Source organism: Micrasema longulum, unplaced genomic scaffold, assembly GCF_059751315.1.
Source record: "Micrasema longulum isolate JH-2025_06_02 unplaced genomic scaffold, ASM5975131v1 h1tg001543l, whole genome shotgun sequence".
NCBI classification, from domain to species: domain Eukaryota; kingdom Metazoa; phylum Arthropoda; class Insecta; order Trichoptera; family Brachycentridae; genus Micrasema; species Micrasema longulum.
The window spans coordinates 99,523-122,505 of NW_028278726.1; the positions used below are offsets into that span (position 1 = coordinate 99,523).

Genomic DNA, 22,983 nt, shown 5'->3' on the forward strand with positions numbered 1-22,983 from the left:
CTACAGTGACACAGTTTCTCGTTAAATAAAGGTCAACAGATGGTACAGATTCATAAAAAACAACTCGTTTTTAAGGAACAAATAAAATGTTATCGAATTGAAACACAAATACCTACTTTAAAAATAAGTGAACAATTTATCGCAAGCAGTATGTGCAAAAATTACAAAACGTGGGTTTACATTATTGTGTCATGTTGTGGAGTGGTGCGTTTGAGAGCTATCTGGCCCTCATCGCTTATATTGACATTGGCCCTTTGCACACATGCCACGCCAATCCACCCGGCCCGGTAACTTTACGGGTACACCCTACAAACGCATTCAAAATGTGTCACCCTTTGTAGATTTTTGTTTACAGTGCGGTACGTACATGCTTTACTAATGTAATACCAATGAAGTACATATTATGTTATTCTGGATTACCTTCTTTCAGCACAAAGATGCTAAGGCTACCAGATTTCAGAGAGCTCCTTCGGGCAGCTTTCCTCGTTTGACAATGAGCAAATTGTCCGTGTATGTGGGCACCGCCAAGGAGACTAATGTCCTCAGATGCGGTGTGCGGTATGTGGTGGGCAAGCTGTACTAATGTACAGCACTTGTAAGTACATATTATGTACTTCTGGATTAACTTCTTTCAGCACAAAGATGCTAAGGCTACCAGATTTCAGAGAGCTCCTTCGGGCAGCTTTCCTCGTTTGACAATAAGCGAATTGTCCGTGTATGTGGACACCGCCAAGGAGACTAATGTCCTCAAATGCGGTGAAAAAGCTGTACTAATGTACAGCACTTGTAATTACGCGTAACATGTAAAAGTGTTGCTTTTTCATTTTCGTAATTAATTTAAAGCTCTTTTTCTTTAAAAATACTTTTTTCTCTCATGTTTAACATATCACAGTAATTAATAAAAATAAACCTAAATAGAGTTCCACAATTGAGGATATATATAAAGAATGTAAGTAATGCTTACTTAAAAAATGTATGTATTTTATGTATCCTTGTTGAACTTCCAAATAAATAAAAATAAAATAAAAAAATACAATTTTTTCGGGAAAAAATCCAATCATTCGAATGGCCGATTGATTCGGATAGTTGGAGGTCTGCACATTAAATACCGTATGATAGATCTCAGGGAGTAGATTACTTTGAGGCGTATTACGGCAAAACGGTGCATATACAGATGCATCGTTTTGCTATCAGACAGGCGCGAAGGGATGTGTGATTTGGGCCAGAAGTTTCGAATACTCTAGCAAAATATAACAGTTGATGACACCCTACGGAAGCAAAAATAATTTATTGTTAGAAATGAATTATCAAATAATGCTAAGGTCTACATTTTTCCCAGTCTACCCGTGATCGGTTTCGTTTATTTTTTCACTAATTACACAAATGGGCACTTAGGTGTTCGGTATGAAAAGTGCCCACCCGAAATGATAAACGCACTTTAAATGCCATTCATCATTAATATTTTAAATGTGACTAAGTGACAACACAGTCAGTCACTCACAAATATAGATAAAATGTAATATTTGTATCGTACTGTCAATATGAAAAGCCTGAATAGCAAACCGTGGGTTGGCTATTCAATATTTTTCTAAAATAAATCTACTACCATAAAAAATATCAAATAATTATATTACATTATATCTACATGCTATTTGAGAAAACTCTATAAATATATACAGGATGTTCTTTAAACCTTGTCACATCCGAAACCACGATGATCAGTATGAGCAAGAAGACATATTGGCATATTTAAAACGAAGAAAATTTGTAAAAATAAAATATTAAAAAGAACAAAAGTGGCCACTTAAACCAGCCAATGACAGGTCATAAGCCCTGTAAATGCCTAGAGTTCCATATTCCCTTCTCAAAATCGTTTTCCCTCTTTGTTGAAATAAATTTAAAGTTTGTTTGTTGTTGGTTTGATTGAAATCATTACCAGAATAGTTTAGGATGTAAAATCAAAATAAAGAATGAAAATATATAAAACAATTTCACAGAATATCACTGATGGTCGCTGTATCTGATGCAAGAGGTAAACTACAGTAACTTCAGATATGATTACATTGAATTATTAATATTTCGAAATAAAGAATTTCGTCCTCTTTTACATGGTAAATAGCGTTAAATCCTAATTTCTCCTAAAAAAAGTTTTTTTTATATTTTTTTATTAAGTCCACACCAAATAAAAGGTTAAGGACAATAAGAAAACCCACAGTACTTTGAAAGCTTGTATTTTTGTAATGTGAATCAATATATTTTAGAAAACGAATTTACTTTAAAGCCTCTTATTGAAAATACAAGATAAGAAAGTATAAAAACTCCTTAGAGTAATAATTCTCTAGAGAAGCCCTTAAAATCAATTGCATAGATTAAAAGCGTTTTAAATTGTTGGTTTGGTTTTAGTTTGATTTTTAATATTTCTATTCAATTTTCAATTTTATTTATTCATATATACAAAATGAAATATCTTAATTCATACATATATAAATAATTAGGTAAAATTAGGTATACATAAAAAAAACACATAAGTATACATAATATCCAGAGAATAATATATTAAAAAAGTAAAAGAATCTTGTAACGAAAAACTCCCTCTGAGACGTGAAAAATGTCAATGTCCAAAGTAACATTGTTCAACATAGAGATAGCCCTTCCAACAGGCATAACCATTGGCAGGTTAGTCCTGTATATTGGAATGTGAAACAGTCTATGCTGACGCTGTCTAAGATAATTATCCGGAACATAAAAGCTAATGCTCCGCATAATTTCAGGGTTGTCAATAATACCGCGCAACAATAGTTAAATACACATTCCTTCTGGTCTTCAAACTGCTGTAACCGAGCATACCCTGGAGGAACTCAGTGGGATAAAGCCATGGATAATATTCGCACTCCCTCATGTAGAGACACCGAAGAAATTTCTTCTGAACCTTCTCCACCATAAGAGAGTACTTCAACTCACGCGGTCCCCAACGGTATTAGTTTTACAACAAACGTGTAATGGACGGTTTTGGTTAGCGCTCGCAATTCTTTACCCTAGTACCTACGGCCCGTTGTATTGCTGTATTCTGTAGCTAACTTCGTGGTCAATAATCGTAGAATGGTTTTTCTTCGTATGGGCAACTCTATAAGGTTATTACTCTAAGGATAAATCACTAATATGTCTCTCCTGGAAAGTTGGGTTTTAGGAGAGACTGTAGTTTACCTCTCGCATAACGATATGCCATCACCCCCTTTACGCACACAGTGGTTTACATGAACGTAAGGCGATCAGTCTTACGCTTCAGGTGCCAGTCCAGAAATAATAAAATATTGCAGTTTAAAAATCCATTAAAGTCAAAACCTACATGCATACGTACGATCATGATTCCCAATTAATTTACGCAAATTGAAACTCAAACTAACCCCATAAACTAAGAGCGTAGTATATTATATTTACCGCAATGTTATCGATATATGAGGGTATGAGAAGCAAACTTAGAAATCTCCATTGAAGGAGTAGCTTCATATTTGCGAAAAACTTTTGCGGTTCAAGTAGGATAATTAAAATATGTTTTTGCAAGATTTAGAGACGGTTTTGAATTACGCTATTATTTAGGTAGGTAGGTTTTTATGTATGGTTTATTTCGGCATCAATAACTAATTTTTCGTGTAAGGTGGAGATGCCTAAGTTGGCTTATAATAGCCTCATGTAAAATATATAATGGAACAGTTAATAATAATATTAATAATTATAGTTTTTTAACAAAATAACAATTACTTTATCTATAACATACACACTTCGGTAATAGATTTCTCTAAATCATGTCTAGTCTGCCTAACTAGGTACAACCTGTTTTAAGGCAGACATTTTTATGCAAAAATAAATAATAACATTACTACCTACTAGTTCATTTACTATACAGTTATACAATAGTAATTTATATGATTTTTTATTTAAGAATATATTTTGAGTAAATTTTTCGATTTTTCTCTACCTAAACCCAGTAACGAATTTTTTATATTTTTATAAAATTGAATCCGGGTCAGGGTTTTACAATGTTTGGGTAACATATTAAATATTTTGGGGCCCAGAAACCTGAAATTTCTTCGCCCGAATTCAGAGTTTGTAATAGACCCCGTGACCCATCCTCTAGTTTAACTTCTGGTAGTGTGGGAGAGTTCCTTTTGGGATTTGGTAGAATAATTTGCTTTCACAAACATTATTATTCTAAAAATATATAATTGCTTTATATCTAAGATCACAAATTCCTCAAATAACTTGATGCTGGGGTACCTTAAGGACTTTTTTAAGATTATTTAATATTCTTAAGTTTGGTTGGAGAAATCATCGTGTGGTTAGAATGTCGATTACTGAACGCCGATCATTCTGATCAATGATCATTCGCCTTTCTACCTCAACATACCTGTCGCGTTGCATACATACACAGGTACTCACACAGATACAACTAAGGCCCGATGTACACTTTTTTTTAATTTACTTGCAAATTTGGCGATTTATGTAGAAAACTTCGTTTAGACGCCGATCGGCGAGTTAAATAGTATCTTGACGCAAAATAGAACCACGTTCTATTTTTCGGCTAGTTAAGAAGTTATGCGTCGGCGGAGCGGTTTAATAAATAGATACTTGAATACGGTTTTTTTATCACTCTCGCGGATGCCTCCTCGAATACTGTGCGAAAAAGACACGTCGGAATGATTGTGCAAAATTAAACCGTTTTTGATTTATTTTTAAAAAGAGTATTAGAAATAAGTTTTCTATGGCTTGATTTTTTCAAAAATAGTTATCGAAACTAGAAAGACGCGTTTTGGAATGATCGCCGAATTTTCAGGATTATTTCATAGCGAAAATGAAGGACGCACGCCTTGCGGATTGTTTGAGTTTTTTTTTTTTTTAAAAAAAACAAGACCGCATTGATGACCAGCCACCGTATTCACTGGACTTGGCCACCTGTAATTTTTTCCTGTTTCCAAAGATGAACAGAACTATGAAAAAACCACGTTTCGCGGCCATAAAGGAGATAAAGACCGAATCGCTGATAAGACAAAACCGAAGGCCATACCAAAAAGTGCTTTCCAGAAATGTTTGGAGAATTGGATAAAGCGATGGCATAAGTGTATTATAATCCGATGGTGATTAACTTGAAGGGGACAGTATTAATATTAAGGAATAATTCAAAATATACACCAATTCTGTGTATATTTTTATAAAACTGTGTACGTCGCGTCTTGCGGTCTGGATGAAATTTACTAAGTGTTATTTTCTAAATTCTAATATTATTTATGTCCCGAATTGAGTTGTTGTAACTCCTGGGAATGTAATTCAACGTATTATACCTGTAAAATACTTTGTGTTATATGATTTATAGATAAATAAAAAATATTTAAAATATTTAAAAAAGCGAAGTAAAATCGGCAAACTAAACGAAGTGTAAATCGGGCCTAACACTCACGTACGAGTATGTATGGGAGGCTCACAGAGTCGCATACCTGACACACATAAATATCTACGTGTATTATTTCATTATAATGTAGGTAGGTTGAGTTTTATAACTTACGAAGGTAGGGTCATCACAATTTGTGTGTATTTTTTTCATCGAACGATTGCAGAACATTTGTATTCGTTATATCTTCGCAAATTTGACCACATAACTGAGTATTGCACGCAACTACACTGGCTCAGTATCAGGCATAGAAGAAACATTCACATTCTATCACTTCTTCACAATTTTTTCAATAATCCCACTTCGCCTGTTTATCTGAGAGAGCTCATCCAACATATTTCACAACACGGACTATCTCTTCGTTCTAGTAACGAGAGAACCCTTTTAATACCCTGTCATCGCTCTAATTTTCTTGCCTCCTTTTTCACAGTAGTAGCCGCTCGATTGTGGAATAATCTACTCACTAATGTTCTTCTTTATTTACATTTAAGTCAAGATTAAAATGTCACTATCTAAATATTTAAATTGTTCCTTTATCCTTCTTCTTTCCTTCCCATTCCCTCTCCTCTCTTCATAGTATAGTGTTAATTTTTTTAATATATATATTTATTTTTGTTAATCTTTGCTTTTAATTTTTGTATAAAATTGTAAGATTCAATATGTCCATGTATTTATAATTTTCTCAAACTGAACGGTTTGGGTAGGTAGGAAGAAATTGCCTTAAGGCAATATGCCCGCCCTTATATGTATATATTATATTGTATATGTATATAAAGTGTCAAATAAATAAATGACACCCACTCTGCAATCCAAGCTACGGTTCCTGTAACTTTTTTTAAAAATATGCTCATATATTCGTTTAGATTTTGTCGGTAACGCAACACGGGTCGTAATAACAAACCATCAAGCTGTTACGTTAGCAGAGAGGATATAACGCCACACCACTGTCTTTACATACGTCTTCTCATTCACGCACGTCGTTTATTCCGACGTTTGACTTGTTCGCATTCGAGTGTTTGTTGGATTTGGCCATGCCAAGTCTTTCTTTTCTGCTCCATCAAAATTCGCATAGTAAATAGTTTCAGTCGTTCTTTCGCTCTCTATTCACTCTACATGTCTGCATCATTCGCTCGAGAAGCCCATTAGCTCTATTGCATATAAAAAAAGCGTCCCAAAATTAGTTTGGTTTTTAGTTTACTTTAGCTGACGAGAAATGGGATACGAAAAGTTTTTACTTACGCGCGGTACAAAATAGATCATTAAATTTTACGGTAAAGTTTCTTGAAAACGTACCACAACAGGACAGGAGGCCTAATTACAGTGGCGAATTACATTACCGAACACCCAGGCTTGAGAAAATCACTTTTAATTTTTGTGTTCTCACCGGGAATCGAACCCGGAACCTTCCGTGTGTAAGTCAAGCGTCTTGACCACGTTGCTCGGGGCTAGCAATATGTTCCTAAATATTAAGGTATTAGAAGCAAACTTGGAAATCTCTTTTGAAGGAGTCACTGAGATACTCGTATATGCAAAAAACTTCGAAAAAAGAATTGTGAGATTTTAAATTATGCTTCACCAACTCAATGGAGAATGCTAGGTTTGCGTTGTTACTCCTGCTTGAAGGTTAAGAAGAGGGTCTGGTCACTGTAGAGGTGTCAGATGATCTACATTCCAAATCGGTATTCCGGCGGATCACGTCGAGGTCACCACTGTAGGACGAGGATGTTGAGGGTTGGAGCTCTTACTTCAGTTAGAGATCAACAGAAGACACTAGGATGCTGCTTAATGCGTATTTATTAAATGGCAATTAAATCATAAATTCTGTCGCACGAGCGTTACAGTGGTAAGGAGAGAGAAGAGACTACACTTGAACTACATGCTGGAACTGTGTGACTGCGTTGAACTGGACTGACTGGGCGTTGACTGCGCCCTGTGGTCTCTTTAAAGGCCACGTTTTTTTGTTGTTCATTTGTCTATGGTAGGGACGATGTAAATGTACAGCAGAACGATGCTCTTGTGTTTCGCAGAATGTAATGAATTAAATTCAATAGAAACTGCTGACTTACTTCTTGGACTATGAACACCACATTAGTTACGACCATTTTAAAACCCATAAAAGCGCCCAGTTTAATCTGCCATCTTCGGACGTACGGTATGACAATATGATAAATGATTTTGAAAAACGGAAAAGGTACCAACACATAAAATTTCATTCTGATAGATTGGTTCAGTTTTGGGGTGCGGAAAACGGGACAACGAAACGCCGATTTTGTCGATTTTAGTTAGGCATAATAAGTCCGACGTGCAGTTGCTTTTTTTGCACAGTTTCGGGGAGGCATTTGCGAGAGAGTGACAGAAAAACAATGTCCAAATACCTCTTCATAAAAATTGTCGGGCGTATCCTCTTAAAACAACAAAATAAATGTCTCAATGCTGTCGAACTTTTCCGGACATCGAACCCATCAAAAGCCGGAAATTCCGAATGACTTCTGTAAAACTGTGAACCCTACGTATATTTTGTGAATTTAAGTTACGCCCATCTATTTGCTTTCATCTCTTCACAAAAACTGGTCCCGTGCCGGTTATCGTGAAACAATTTAACTGTTCAGCCGCGGTTTAGCTGTTGGTAAAATTCGGCAATTTCCGAGGCTTGCAGTTTAACTACACAAAAATGGTCTCGTGGTTATCGAAACACGACAATGAGTTTAACCTACTGATGGATGACATGGCAGACGAGAAGTCATATGATTTTACGCATCTTGAAAAATGTATTATTTCAGTGATAAAGAAAAGCCATTTTTATTATAATTGTAATAAATCACTTCAAAGAATATCAGTTGAAGTTTGCAGGTATTAAAAGAATGAATACAAGACGTAACATAACCTTACATAGAACTTGTTTTAAACAATGTGTATTTAGGTAGGTAATTAAAATATATAAGGTTATAAGAAATGAACTTAAAAATCACCACCAAAAACGGAAAATTAGCTATTGATGCCAATATAAACCATAGGTATATACCTACCTAAACAATGGCGTAATTCAAAACCGTCTCTAAATCTTGCAAAAACAAATTTTAATTATACTACTTGACACCACAAACTAAGCATTCTCCATTGAGTTAGTGAAGCATAATTAAAAATCACACAATTATTTTTTCAAAGTTTTTTGAAAACATAATTGTTTGCACGATTAAAAAAAAAACAGCGTTTGAAAATGTAAAAATCGTATGATTTCCATACTTTTTATCAGACTAGCATTAATATTATGTTCAACAATATAACTATTTTCACTAACTGATAGGCGTTAGATTATTACACAACAAGTTTCGCAGCCACAAAGCGCATGAAGTACGTAGCCACTTAAAATATTTATAATTATTTTCTAGTTAGTAATATCCAAAATGCATTTCTTTATTGTTTGTTGAACGTCTCAAAAGTAATTTATGGTGAATATTAAAAACAATGAAAAGTTGAAGGAATCGGTGAAGCGTAGACACGACAGGCATAAACTTCACTGGCGCAGTAGTGAAACGGTCGGCTGAACGTATAAAGGACAGGACACTGCACTTTATTGCACACTTTAATGGCTACATTCAAACATTTATCTAGTTTTACACGCATGGTTTCATTTCAATCAAGTAAGTATATTTACCAATTACTTAATCAGCAATTATTCCTAAAATGTCTTTCCAAAAACCTTATTATCGTTTCTTTATACATATACATAATTCCTCTGTGCGTGTGATGTCACCGTACTCCTCCTAAACGCCTTAACCAATTTTCGTGCGGTTTTCAGAGAAATATAGATCTTTGCGCTGTGCGTGTTCGTAGATTTTAAAATCTTCAATCTTTATATATATGTAAACAAGAAGTTGGGAGCATAAATGTTTTATTCATCGATCTACCGGGGTTGCATTCGAGGAGAATGCATTTGCAAAAAAATGGAAATATGTTGTTTTTTTGTGTGTAAAAAAAGTTTGTTTTTAAATGTTTACAAACAACATTTGTTTTTTGTGAATCTCAATAAGATTCTTTCCTTAAATTCATTTTATTTTTTACCCATTTATTTATTTTTATTTGATTTTTGGTAACACTATAATATTATTAAATTCAATACATTTTTAAAAATCGTATCCCTTCATAAGTACACCCCTTTGTTGGTGAGACGACCGGAGTTTGACGTTTGCAAAAATAATGCCATATTAAAAAAATATTTATTTTATGTTTTGGAATTCAACCATAAACAAGTACCTACTTAAATTCAATATTTTTGTAATATTGTCAATTTTTAATTTTGGAATTTAATCACAAACAAGTATCTAGGTACCTAATTATCAATGAAAAGTCTTTTTCCAAGGCAAGCCGACGTTCGGGCAGGACAACGTCTGTCGGGTCAGCTAGTTATGTATAAGAAACGGAAATCTCAATTTCTGCAAAGTTTTGAATCGTAAGTGATTTTTTTATCATAGCAGAAACATGATTGCTTTAACATTTTGCATGCGTGATGTATTTTTGACTTGATTTATTTTTGATAAATTCTTCTTTTTCGTATTTTCCACATCCGCTCTTAAGTGGAGCATGTGGACATCACCAGTTGCCTCCGGGAGACCCTATCGTCAGCCAGCATTTTCACCTCTTCCCACGTCAATCCAGCGCCCCTTAGTTCCACCGAATAAAGTCGAAAGATCGTCATCGATGGCCTTCTAGGACGGCGAGAGCCCGCAGGTTTAAAAAGAGGCAACTTGGGTTTAGGTTCTCCTGAGGCACTCGCAGCACGTGTCCTAACCAGTTCCACCGCCGCATCATTATAGGAGGCTGCTGCATCCGTTTTCGGACTTCAATGCTAGTTATAAAATTAAAATTCTCAAGCACTTACCCTCAAAACTCGAAATTTAGGTGTTTTGAGCTTTGGTAACATGCCAAGATTCGCACCCATATAGGAGTACTGGCATTATAAAAGGGTTGAATAATCAGCATTTCGTTTTGACCGAGTGAAGACTAGAGTTCCAGACAACACGCATCATGCAAAAAGTTGATCCAGCAATTCTGCAATTCGGATTGAGAGCTCTTTGTGCATGCTTCCATCCTCAATGATGTGAACTCCCAAGTATTTAAAGCTGTCTACTTTCTCAATCCTTAGTCCATTATTATAGAGAGACTGATCAGGGTCAGGACAGGATTTGTTGCACATAATCTGAGTATTTTTTGTATTAATATTAAGACCCATATCCAAACGTTAGAAAACAGACGAAAATTAAATGACTTGCTTTTTTTACTAAAAATAATAACATCAATGTTCGATTGGTGTTGACTCATAAATCTGATTAATGTGCGAGTGCCTGGTCGAGTTACCCGATGTAATACTCTGTCTACGGCGGTCCATCATCGACCAATTACAGCGCGAATTCACCAGTAGTACGGATGCATGACTTGCGAACCAATATGCTAACAACATCGATGTCTTTAACGTAAGTCTTGTGAACTTTAAAAATCAATGTATATGTTTCATATGAAATAGAACTTAATATTCTATTGATATTGTATTGTAATATTATGTACCTAGCTGCTTCAAACCTTTAAACTGTATTTCTTTAATATGTTTGTATTTTATTTGTTTATCTATTTTTTTTTTTTTTAATATCTAGCTTCCATAGCTTTTTTTAAAAAACCAACCATACTTCTAAACATTGTTCTATATTTTATTTCCTTATATTGTATTTTTTTAAATTTATGTTGTTTATACACTCATCTTCTTTTTTTTATTCCAACTTTACTTCTAAACACTGTTTTATATTTTATTGCTTTATATTGTATGTTTTTAATTTTATGTTATATATATATTCATGTTTTATATAACTTCCATGTAGGTAAAAGCCTTATGGGCGTGAAAAATTAATAAAAATAAAAAATAAATAATAAAAGACCCAGAAGAATTGAGCTATCCTGCAGTATGTCACAATTTCCTGAAAATCACTAACAGACTTTTCAAAAAGAATTGCATCCTCTGCAAACTTCACGTCGGATATCTTCAGGGCGGAGTTCACTTCTATGCCTCGATCGGGTGGTATAATAACATAGTAAATAAAATAAAAGTTACAAAAAATAATAACGACATATTTCATTAATTGGAAACCACATATTAATTTAACACATTTATGGATACGTAAATGAATGTGGTCAGCTGTCAATCGTCAGAAGATAGTAAATAATATCCTTTGTTGATAACACTGGGTTTAAAATATAAATTCTCTAAAGTCAGCTTTGCAAATGAATAGTGATGAAGTTGTTAATGTTTTAAATATTATATTTACGACCCAAGACAGCGGCAATATAAGTTCAAGTAACATGAAGTATTCTTATAGTACTTAAAATGTAAGATGATTAAATGACAGTTGTCAGAAAAAGTGACGACATAACTTTGTAGTAACGTCAAAGGTGTTATTTATATTGACACAAAAAATCATTTGTATCTGGCGTGTTAATTTATTTTTTTAATACAATGCTTGAAACAGAAATAAACATTAATATATAAAATCAGCTTTAAAACTAAAATAAACCTAATTATTAACGACGTTCTTACAAGGTTACATCATTTTGCAAAAACGTTAGAAATGGGACAAATTGATCAATGTAAATTGATCGAATAAAAAAATAATTCATTTGATGTTGTTCATGAAAAAAGTATGAATGTCTCATTATTTGGTGAATAATTGTGTTAAACACACTATAATAGCCTTGTTTTTGGAAACAGAGTTTCATGATTGCATGAAATAACTGATAAAATCGATTTGATCAGTGATCAGTAATTTCCCATCACTAATGAAATTAGTTTGACAGCTGTCATTCTAATCAAGCCAAACTTTAAGGACTATAGTAAACTCATCACTCATCATCCTCATCCCTTCATTTGTAGAACACCATTTTCATAAAATTCGAAACCTTTTAACTCGGCGTATCGTGTTGGATATAAACTTTCTCCATAAAATAGTTGATAACCTAATTGATAGCCCACAAATTGTCGCGAACATTTCATATCGAGTCCCTGTCAGACATTTTGTACTTTACGACATTCCGCGCTTACAGACTAGCACCCCTTGAAGAAAACAGACTACCTACGATGACAGTTTTACTGGCATCGACATATTACACTGTAAATAGTAGTTTTATCAGGTCTGTTAAAGACATTTATCTTCTGCTTAACTTTTACATTTACCTACTACCTGTATCTAATGAATTAATGGTTGTGAAATTTTAGTCATAAATATAAATGTTCTTGAAAACAGAGAGAGGAGAGGAGAGTACGGACGGCACTATACCATGTCTTCTCCCTTTTATACTATACTTTTTACTGCATTTTTAATTTTTATTCATTTAGTATTTAATTTTTCCCCCTCTCCTGTATTCATAATAAATACAAATGTGAAATCTGTAATTGGTCTTAAATCTTTTAGTTGTTTACTTGTTCCTTGTGTTCATTAAAAAGACATGCATGATTTCCATAGTAAATAAATAATGTATTTTTATTATAAATTTTATGTTTGAAGAACTAACTTTGTGGTTAATCAATATAATACATCAAATAAAACAACTTTGTTTTTAACCACTTTTTTTTTTCACCTACCGGTTACAAAGCAAACAAGCTTCTTCGTCAAGCTTTACGTAACTAATTAATTCTTTCCTCTTATATTTTTATCATGTTTACCAAATACTACCTGTGGAGCCAATAAATTACGTCTTTTTTTCCCTAAACGGGTGATAATTTGAGAAGAATATTTTCAAAGCTAGACAGGAGTGGACTAAAAGAAATATTGCTTATTTAGTTATTATTATTTTTTCTTATTATAAACATGAAAAAAAAATATGAAAGAATTCATTAGTTACGTAAACCTTGACGAAGAACCTTGTTTGCTTTGAAACCGGTCGGTGAATTATTTTTTTTAAATTAGTGATTAAAAACAAAGTTCTTTTATTTATTTTATTTTTATTATGTTTATTTACAAGCTTTATCAGCCCACTAAAAAACGGCTGTTATTTATGATTTAAATCAATTAAAACATATTTTGACCAATTCTTATTTTGAATAGTCTATTTTTCGGTTGGGTGAAAGATATTGCTTTTCGCAATAAGTCCGCCAAAGTAATGTCTATTTGTACTTAACGATTAAAATAAATAAATAAATACTTACACTTTATATTCCTCCAATATTTAGTATTCGGTTAGTTGTAATTTATGTAGGTAGTTCTAATTGTCTTAATAATTGTCCTTCAATATAAATAATGTAAATGAATGCCTCGACACAAGCTGTGCCCAGTGGTGTGTTAATATAGAAAAGAAAAGTATCATGTAAAAAAATATGTATATTACGGATACGAATTAAATAAGTGTATTTTGTTCAGAATATAGAATAAAGAATATTAAAAAAATGATTTTATTGTAAATCTGAACGACAATTTGTAAAACTAAGTTCAATTTTGTGTGATCAATCCGTTGATTATACAAACGTCGCGTCGTACAACACGGTTGTTGACGTGAACGCCAAAATTTACGCCTAATTTCCATTGGTGGCTCATTCACCAACAAGCTACAAAAAGTGGCTTGGTGGGATTTTAGTTTTAGTAAAAATATAACAAGTGAAATTTTTTTAAATTGTAAAAATGTTTAATTATGCTATTAAATCAAATAAAAAAATAAATAAAAAAAATACGACGCAGTTTAAAATTCGGATATGTCTTCTTGCTTATACTGATCATCGTGGATTCGGATGTGACAGGGTTCAAAGAACACCCTGTAAAACTAACGTCACCATACTTCCCGTTTTTAAATAGCCTGTCTCGTCATCCCCAAGCACAGCTTCCGGACGCCGAAATGTCATGTTTTCGAGAAAAAATCAACCCATGGTACAATTTTTTAAACAAGTCGCATAAAAAACATTTGAAGGTAAAGCCTAGTAGCGCGGCGATGATGAATATCTAGCGGACTAGAGTACCCTTGAAACGGAATAATTTTGTGTCTAAATAATAATAATAATAATAATAATAAAAGGGAAATATTACATACCACGAATACCGATAAAAACAGGTGAAAAAATTAAGAAAAATAAATAGTATTATCAAAATCAATATGGATATTGTAGAGAAATGTTTTCATGCATAATTTTTTTAATGAAATTATTAAAAAATATGTCTTTATAAAAACGCGACATGTTTGACCTTGAGAATTGTGACGTCAAGATTCATGACGACGTTATATTTTAATTTCACAAAGTTCAAAATTGAACCGAATCGTGACGTATTCGGGGCGTGTCCAATGCTATGTACCGTTTCCGTGGGAATTCAAAATTATAAATAAAAAAATATTTTTCGTGCTACTAACAAGTACAAAAAAATTTTTTTTTACTCGACAGTATTTTTACCCTTATTCATTTAAAGTTGTTTTTTTTAAGTAATATTATCTATTTTAGAGGATAACGATTCTGGCGGAACCGTTGTTAAACAAAATAACGAATGAATTTCCGGAATCACTGAAACAGTAGGATGTCCACTAGCTCAATCACAATGGTCGCAATTGTCGCTAATTACCGTATAGGTAATTACCGAAAAGTGCGGCCATTGTGATTGAGCTGCTGAGCTGTTATATTTTATCGCACTGACAATTTCTCCATACTATTTGCCAAACTTAGACAATAGAAAGGAGCCATGAAAGCAGAAGTAGAGTTAATTCAATTAAATTTCGCGATTTGCAAATTTTAAGAAGTAACTAGTTTTTTCGCAAAAAAAATATTTTTTTAGTATGAGCGAAACCGATAGGAACTCTGTCTTTAAAATGGTTTTCGGGTTACGTGGAGGGAGTGCTTTCGCCAATTTCTCTAGTCCAGTGTTTTTCAAACTGTAGATCGCGACCACCTGCTTTGCGAAGCCTCGCTTGGGGGTCGCGGGCACAAGAATCAAGGCAACAGTGAATATTAAGGGATGAGAAACTGGCATCCTGGAGGGGGGGACTAGGGCTACCAAGGCCGTCTTAGGCCATGTAGGGTCCTCTGGGCACACGGAGGTTCCACGGGCCTTTATGGAAAAGATGGCCCTGGACGCCACCCGGTGGCGAACGGTGATTTTATTTACAGGTAAGCTATAAAAAATATAATTTATTTGTAACTACATAGTAGTTAAATAATATAATGTAAGTAATAAATACTATAAACTGCTATTTTTTCGGTAGTTATGTGTGATACAACAACTCTCATCTATGAAATCAACTCAAACAAAGTAACTCCGTTATATATTATATTTTGTAGCTATATTATTCATCCACACATAACTTATTTAAGTTTATAAAAAATAGCACAATGAATTCAGTCAGTATTGGGTATTTTCATTACGATTAAAATGTCAACTGGTCGATTTGTTCTAGAAATGAATAATGTCAAAAACGGCCGCGTCGAGCGACACGTGTGTTGCAAGTATGTCAAAACTTTCATCTCAAAGAGAAATAGTTCTTAAGAATAAAATGTTTGAAATACAATTTTTTAAATCGAGAATCTTTAAATAATTTGTATAATCCGTAAGTTTACTCTAGGAGAAAAATCCCGCCACTGGGTTTAACATGTTCAAAATATAGAACATTTATTTGTATGAAGAAATAAGCTGGAGTAATCGGCTAGTTCCTTGGCTTATTGCTGGCGCTGAGCGCGTTTAATTAATATTTGGAGAAAAATACAAATAGTGGCAATACTTTATAAGAAATAGTAAATATTCGTTTGTTTTTGCCGTAAAACATTATTATGGATAGTAAAATATAATGGTAAGCTGTGCATAATCGCTTCTATACACGGTTCGCCCCTGACGCTACCTCCCTAGGACTAATTTTGGATATGGTAGCGTATTTAGTCGCTTTGTATTTTTACCATTGATTTCAACATCATTTCCCTATCCGCACCAAGTGGTCCATAGAGCACTGCATCGGTACTCCAATTGCAGCGAATCCGAATAAATATTATTACATGGAAGGTAAAGTACAGCAAAACAAGCGCAAACAGTAAAAACAGACTTACGCTTCAGGTTCCAGTGCAAGGACAATGAAATATTGAAGTGTAGAACCACCTTTAAAACCAATATTTAAAGTATTTGATTATATTTGGAATAATACTGACAAATTTAATAATGATAAGGTATGCAAGTGAGTGAGTGAGTGAGTAAGGTAAGACCTCGTTTTAGTGGAGGTTAAGAACAGCAGACTCTATTGTGTATAACGAATTATCAAGGTTGTTTGAATGAAACACGGTGAAAATCCTTTAAGTCGAAAACGTTTAAAACGTAAAATTGGCTAACATTATAAACAATTGCGATTGTGAAAATTTTTAAATATTGTTAAGGACAAATTAAAAAATTGTCGGAATAGCAAAAAACGTTACATTGAAATAGTAAATCGATAAAAAAATTTAAGAAGTATGAACATTCAAATGTACGCAAACTTGTCTACGTTTCAAAGTGTCTGGAGTAACGGGTTGTTGTCGCGTGGGTAGTGTCGTGGACTCCAGATCAGGGCCCCGATTACAATAGGAAATTAACAGAGTTATCTGTTAACTGTCTATAAAGAAAATCGATAAATGTGTACGAAGATGTCGGTAACCTATAATTGAACATGTTTAGAAGAAAAAATTGTATGCATATTCTGCGTTTCATACAGAAAACTTAATTTTACTTTTTAGATAAAATTTAAGATAAACGATAACTTCCCATTGTAATCGAGACCCAGTAGGTCTGAAGTTCGAGCCCCGCTCTACGACCACCTGTTACCCATTTTCTAACACGGAAATATTTGGGTAAATCGTAAGAACGCAAATATTTCTTTGAAAAAAAAATATTTTGTCAAATTTGATTTAAAATAAACGCTAATTAGTGACGATAAACTGAATCTGAAAAAAACAGTCATAAGCCTCTGTAAACGTCTAGACTTCCATATTTCCTTCTCAAATATGTTGTTCATATCTGTTGTAGTATTATACATGTTTAAAATATGTTTATAAAATATTTACCATTGTACTACGATAGCGTCATTACGCCAGCAATCGAAAATTTGTTCAGCATAGGTATTAATTAAACAGGGTTCCTTTTAATGATGAATTTTACTGTGCATATTTTAAAAATAATAACAAATTGTAAAAATCATCCTTCCCTTTCCGCACCTAATGGTGCATAGGACACTGGATTGGTACACCAACCGCAGCGTAACTTGATCATTTATGTTACATGAAGGTAAGAATATAAGTCTTAGGCTTCAGGTGCCAGTCCAGGGACCATGAAATATTCTAGTCTATAAACACCGTTTCAAATAAATATTTCGTTTGAACCATGTTGGGAATCGAACCCGAGATCTCTTGCGTGGTGGGGAAACGCGCTGACCACGCGCCGACACATAATAGGAAAAATGCGTATTTTTTTATAGGAAAAATACGTAATTTTAATTTGATTAAATATTTTAGCAAAGTAATTTTGTTGAAACAAAATGTGTTACCTTAATGAGAAATAAAAAATAATTTTAAAAATGAAAGTTCACTTCAATGTTTTGAGCATGTCCAAATGTTTGCAGACAAATGAAAGTCTGGCATTTACAGGCCTAATTACATGTATTGGCTGGTTTAAGTGGCCACTTTAAACTGTGTAACATTCACCATCATGCCTATGTTTACCAACCTCTTTCACAACATGGACTATCTCTCGTTCTAGAAACGAGAGAACCCTTTTAATACCCTGTCATCACTCTAATTTTCTTGCCTCCTCTTTTACAGTAGTAGCCGCTCGATTGTGGAATAATCTACCCACTAATGTTAGAGACGCCCCTTCTTTATTTACATTTAAGTCAAGATTGAAATGTTACCATCTAAATATTTAAATTGTTCCTTTATCCTTCTTCTTTCCTTCCCATCCCCTCTCCTCTCTTCATAGTAGAGTGTTCATTTTTTTTATGGATATTTATTTTTGTTAATCTTTGCTTTCAATTTTTGTATAAAATTGTAAGATTCAATATGTCCATATAATTTTCTCAAACTGAACGGTTTGGGCAGGTAGGAAGAAATTGCCTTAAGGCAATATACCCGCCCTTATATGTATATTTATTGTTTATGTATGTAAAGTGTCAAATAAATAAATAAATATGTTTAAACATCCACATTTCCTCAACTCTTCCGATAAATGATAAAGGTTTCAGCTCTTTTATTTCACAAAAGTCACCAGATGGAAGAGTTGAGGTAAAGCGGATGTTTAAACATAGGCAGAATGTGAATGTTACACAGTGTGTATAGTGGCTACTTAACACTTAAACAAGCCAATGACAGGTCATATCCATATCCATATTCCCTTCTCAAAAATGTTTTCCTTCTCTGTTGCAACCAATTTAGAAAGTTCACTTTACAGATATTGGCGGCGAATCGACGATAATATAGGTACTTAATTGCGAATTCAGGTGTAATTTTATTTTTATGGGTTTTAACAATACATCATAAATGTTATTATGGAAAAAAAAGGGCATAAAGGTTAAATAAAACTAACAACAATAATTTTAAAAAATATCTTAGAAGGGTGTCATTATTTGAACTTTTAGTTTTTATTTATTTAATTGTAAAAGTACATATGACTAAAAATTAAGCTATTTAAAAAAATAAATAAATCTAATAAATACAAAAACCTCACTAAACCACTTTTTGTGCCGTGTTGATGAAGTTTACCTATATAAATATTAATCCTACAAAAATAAATATCTTTACATAAAAAATCACAGTGAAAATAAGGGGCAGTAGTTAGATTGTATCCCCTCAATCAAAAAAAGGAAAAAAGAATAAGAAAAACAAATATATCATGAAAAAAATCAAATACATTTAAATTAAATTTGAAAACATTATTTATAGAACACTAATATAAAAACTCTTGATTAAGGAACCAATTCCTATTTTTTTCTTTTTACATATAAGTATTATTAAATCTAATGTCAGTGGGTCAACCTCACACAATTCGTCGGGACGTAGAGCAATGACGGATGTGCGAAAAATGCGACAAGACTTTCTTTTATATTTGATGTTGAAAAAGATATGTATACTTAGATGGACCTTATATTCATTTTCAAAATACTTAATGCTACGAGTGATGTCCCATCTCTATTGCAATCAATTTCTTTTCATGTTCCCAACCATGTCACCAGAAGTCAAAATCTGCTATTTATTCAATCTTCTAAGAGCATCTTTTGTTTTTATGCCCCATTGTCCAAAATGTGTAGATTAGTGAATTCATCACACGGCTTGGAATTCTTCGGGATAGATCTTCCGGCTTTTCGTAGATCTCTTCGCGACTAAACAGTGTGGGATGAAGTTGGATTGGCATGGTTTAGCTCGAAGTCTTATGTCTTTCGTTTTTATGAATATATTGTAATCAATTATTGTTTTGCCCTTGTTTGTCTTTGCTACTTAGTTTTATGTTCTTTTCGTTCAGTTTCTTGTATTTATGTTTCTTCATGTAACTGTTGTAATTGGCTTAGGCCGTATCTTTATATATATAATACTTCTGTACGTGTGATGTCACCGCACTTCCCCTAAACGGCTAAACCGATTTACGTGCGGTTTTCAGCTAAATGTAGATCTTTGTGCTGCGCGTTCGATTAAAAAATTGAATATCTACGAACACGCGCTGAGCAAAGATCTACATTTCGCTTAAAACCGCACGCAAATCGGTTAAGCCGTTTAAAAGGAGTTCAGTGACATCACACGTACAGAAGAATTATGTGCATAAAGATTACAGAAACATAAATTTACTACACACTGAGAAATGTTTCATTTTACAGTCTTTCAAAAAGTTTGTTTTTGACAAAATTTTGTATTGAAAATATCTAAATGGGGACAAAGTAAGTTAAATTTGGAGCAGCTGAGATAACAAGGAAAGGTCTCAGCATAATTTTAGTACAAGGTTTTCCCAGTACATGAATGATGTAACCCAAAACCCGCACGACTTTTACTCAGAGGCTCCTCTCTTTTCAGGGACGAAGGAGCATATGAAGCAAGTGAGGCTGAGCCTCACTAAGAAATCATTGCTATTCACCAGCACCTAATATGTATTTTAATTTTCATTGTTTCAACACATTATGAAGATAAAAAACTAGCAACCAATATAAAAATGCTGAAAGATGCCTACAAACATGGTCCGTACTGTGTTATTTACTATAGGTACCTACTTAACATTTACGCCTAATATACTTATCCTTAAAATCTGAGCTTCACTAGAAATTTGGTATCAAAGACGCCACTGTCTCTTATATCGCACCGAGAGTATTTAATATTTCGGAAAAGCGTATTAAGCTCTTAAGGACAAAATCTATTTTTAAAAGACAGGTTCAGGACTGGATTCTCCTTAGGGGTAAGGATTTGAGTTAGAAACTCCTTGATGATTTTCAATTACATATTTAAATTAGTTGTTTCGTGTAAATCAAATGTTTGTCATTGTTTTTTCATTCCATATTGATGTGCTATGTGTTATTTTTTTACTCTTGTGATGTCACACTAGTCGACATACGATACAAGACTTGATATATCTCTCTTATTCTTTAAAATGATGAAGTCGTATTTTTTGTTATCTTCAAATGGACATTTTCACACCCACCGGATTTAAAAAGTAAAATTTGTATAACTATGCCGGATGTTAATACAAACAATATTTATCCTTGCTACGCGAAAAATGAATATCCGCTAATTCAGTAACACATCTGTATAAGAGAGAGCACGAAGATATAACTCATAACAAGGAAGACAGAGACGCTGTTCGGTAGCGGGTGTTGTGTAAAATAGATCCAGTCGGTTAAAGACAGTGATGGGGGACGTACGCGCGTAATATGAGCGGCGTATTCATGATTTTTAATTTATTTTTCTATAACAGGGCTAAATTATATGTTTATTTGCATAAATTATAGAAATTGAATTATTAAACAGTATGTCTCCATGTTTTTTTTTCAAATATCTAAACTTTAAAATATATTCCGTCTTTTACTAATGGTAACACGATGTTACATCACCGTGCGTAAAAGGATTATTTATCACAGTATTTTGAGAGTTAATGATCTTTATGTTGTACTATAATGTTATAGTATTTTTGTAGTATATTATTCATCCCAACTCAACACAGGATATTTATCCCATGTAGTTGAGATTTGCTTCTCAATAAATTTTAAGAAATCAATCATTCATGAATCAATAAATAAATAACATCCTTTCATTAAATAGTCTACTCACGAATATTCCAATTTTAAAATTTCCACTACACATTATGATGATTTGTCCTTGAATTTTACTATTTTCTTAATTGAAAATACAATTCTATTTCCGAGAGAAACCGTAATTTATTCTAAACTATGAAACGAAAATTGCAATAATTTAAAATGGCAATTTGCACATAGATATTCATTTCTTGTATTGAGGCTTCCACTTCCGACGCGAAAAAACTTGGTGAGGAATACATTATAACCAAATCAAGTTTATTTTAAACAATGAATATGTATAAAATAATAATGGTTTGTTATTTAAAATTCAACTCACTATCCCGAATATTTTTTGTAGTTGGTTTAAAAGCTCAAATTGTAAACTCAGTGTATTTTTTATATTTATTACAAAAGTAAAATGTAAAAGTAAAGTATCCCAAATTCCATGATACTTAAAGCCCTGTTGTGATACAACAAAATGGAAAGTGGAAATATACTTAGTATTTATAAATACAAAAATTATAACGTAAATATCAATTCCATATCACCATCTGAACAACACGCAGCGATATGTATCAGTCAGGGGCGAACCGTGTATAGAAGCGATTATGCGCAGCTTACCATTTTATTTGACTAACCATAATAATGTTTTATTATAACTTTATTTACAGAAAAACAAATAAATAATTAAAACTTATATTATCCCATTTCCACCATTTGTATTTTTATCCCAATATAAATATAAATTTTAATAAAGCGCGCCCAGCGCCTGCAGTGAGCCTGAACTAAATTTTAATAAAGCGCGCCCAGCGCCTGCAGTGAGCCTGAACTAGCCGATTATTCCAACTTATTTTTTCATTCAAATAAGTATACTTTATTTTGAATGTCTTAATCCCAGTGCGGATTTTTTCTCCTAGATTAAATTTGCAGATTACACAAATTATTAAATTGAAGATTCTTGATTTGGAAAACAGTATTTCAAACATTGTTTCTTAAGGACTATTTTTCTTTGAGATGGTACTTTTGACATAAGACCATACTTACTTTCATGCGTCATATTGCAGGACATAAAGCGCTCTACGCGGCCGTTTTAAGCACTATTAATTACTAGAACAATGCGGCCAGTTGACATTTCAATTGAATACCTAATATCGACTGAATTCATAGTCTTTTTTTTATTTATTTTTTAATGAATAACATATAAAAGTAATGGATAATATATCTTTATAAAATAATATATCACGAAGTTACATCGTTTGAGTTGGTTTCATGGATGAGAGTTGTTGCATCACACAGAACCACAGAAA

At 33.1% G+C, this 22,983-nt stretch overlaps 1 protein-coding gene across 1 annotated transcript in view; it reads right to left on the reverse strand.

Moving 5' to 3' along the window:
* Positions 1-22,983, reverse strand: part of LOC148274965 (ferric reductase 1-like) — a 104,176-nt gene that overhangs the window by 80,206 nt on the left and 987 nt on the right. The gene's annotated exons all lie outside the window — the stretch shown is intronic.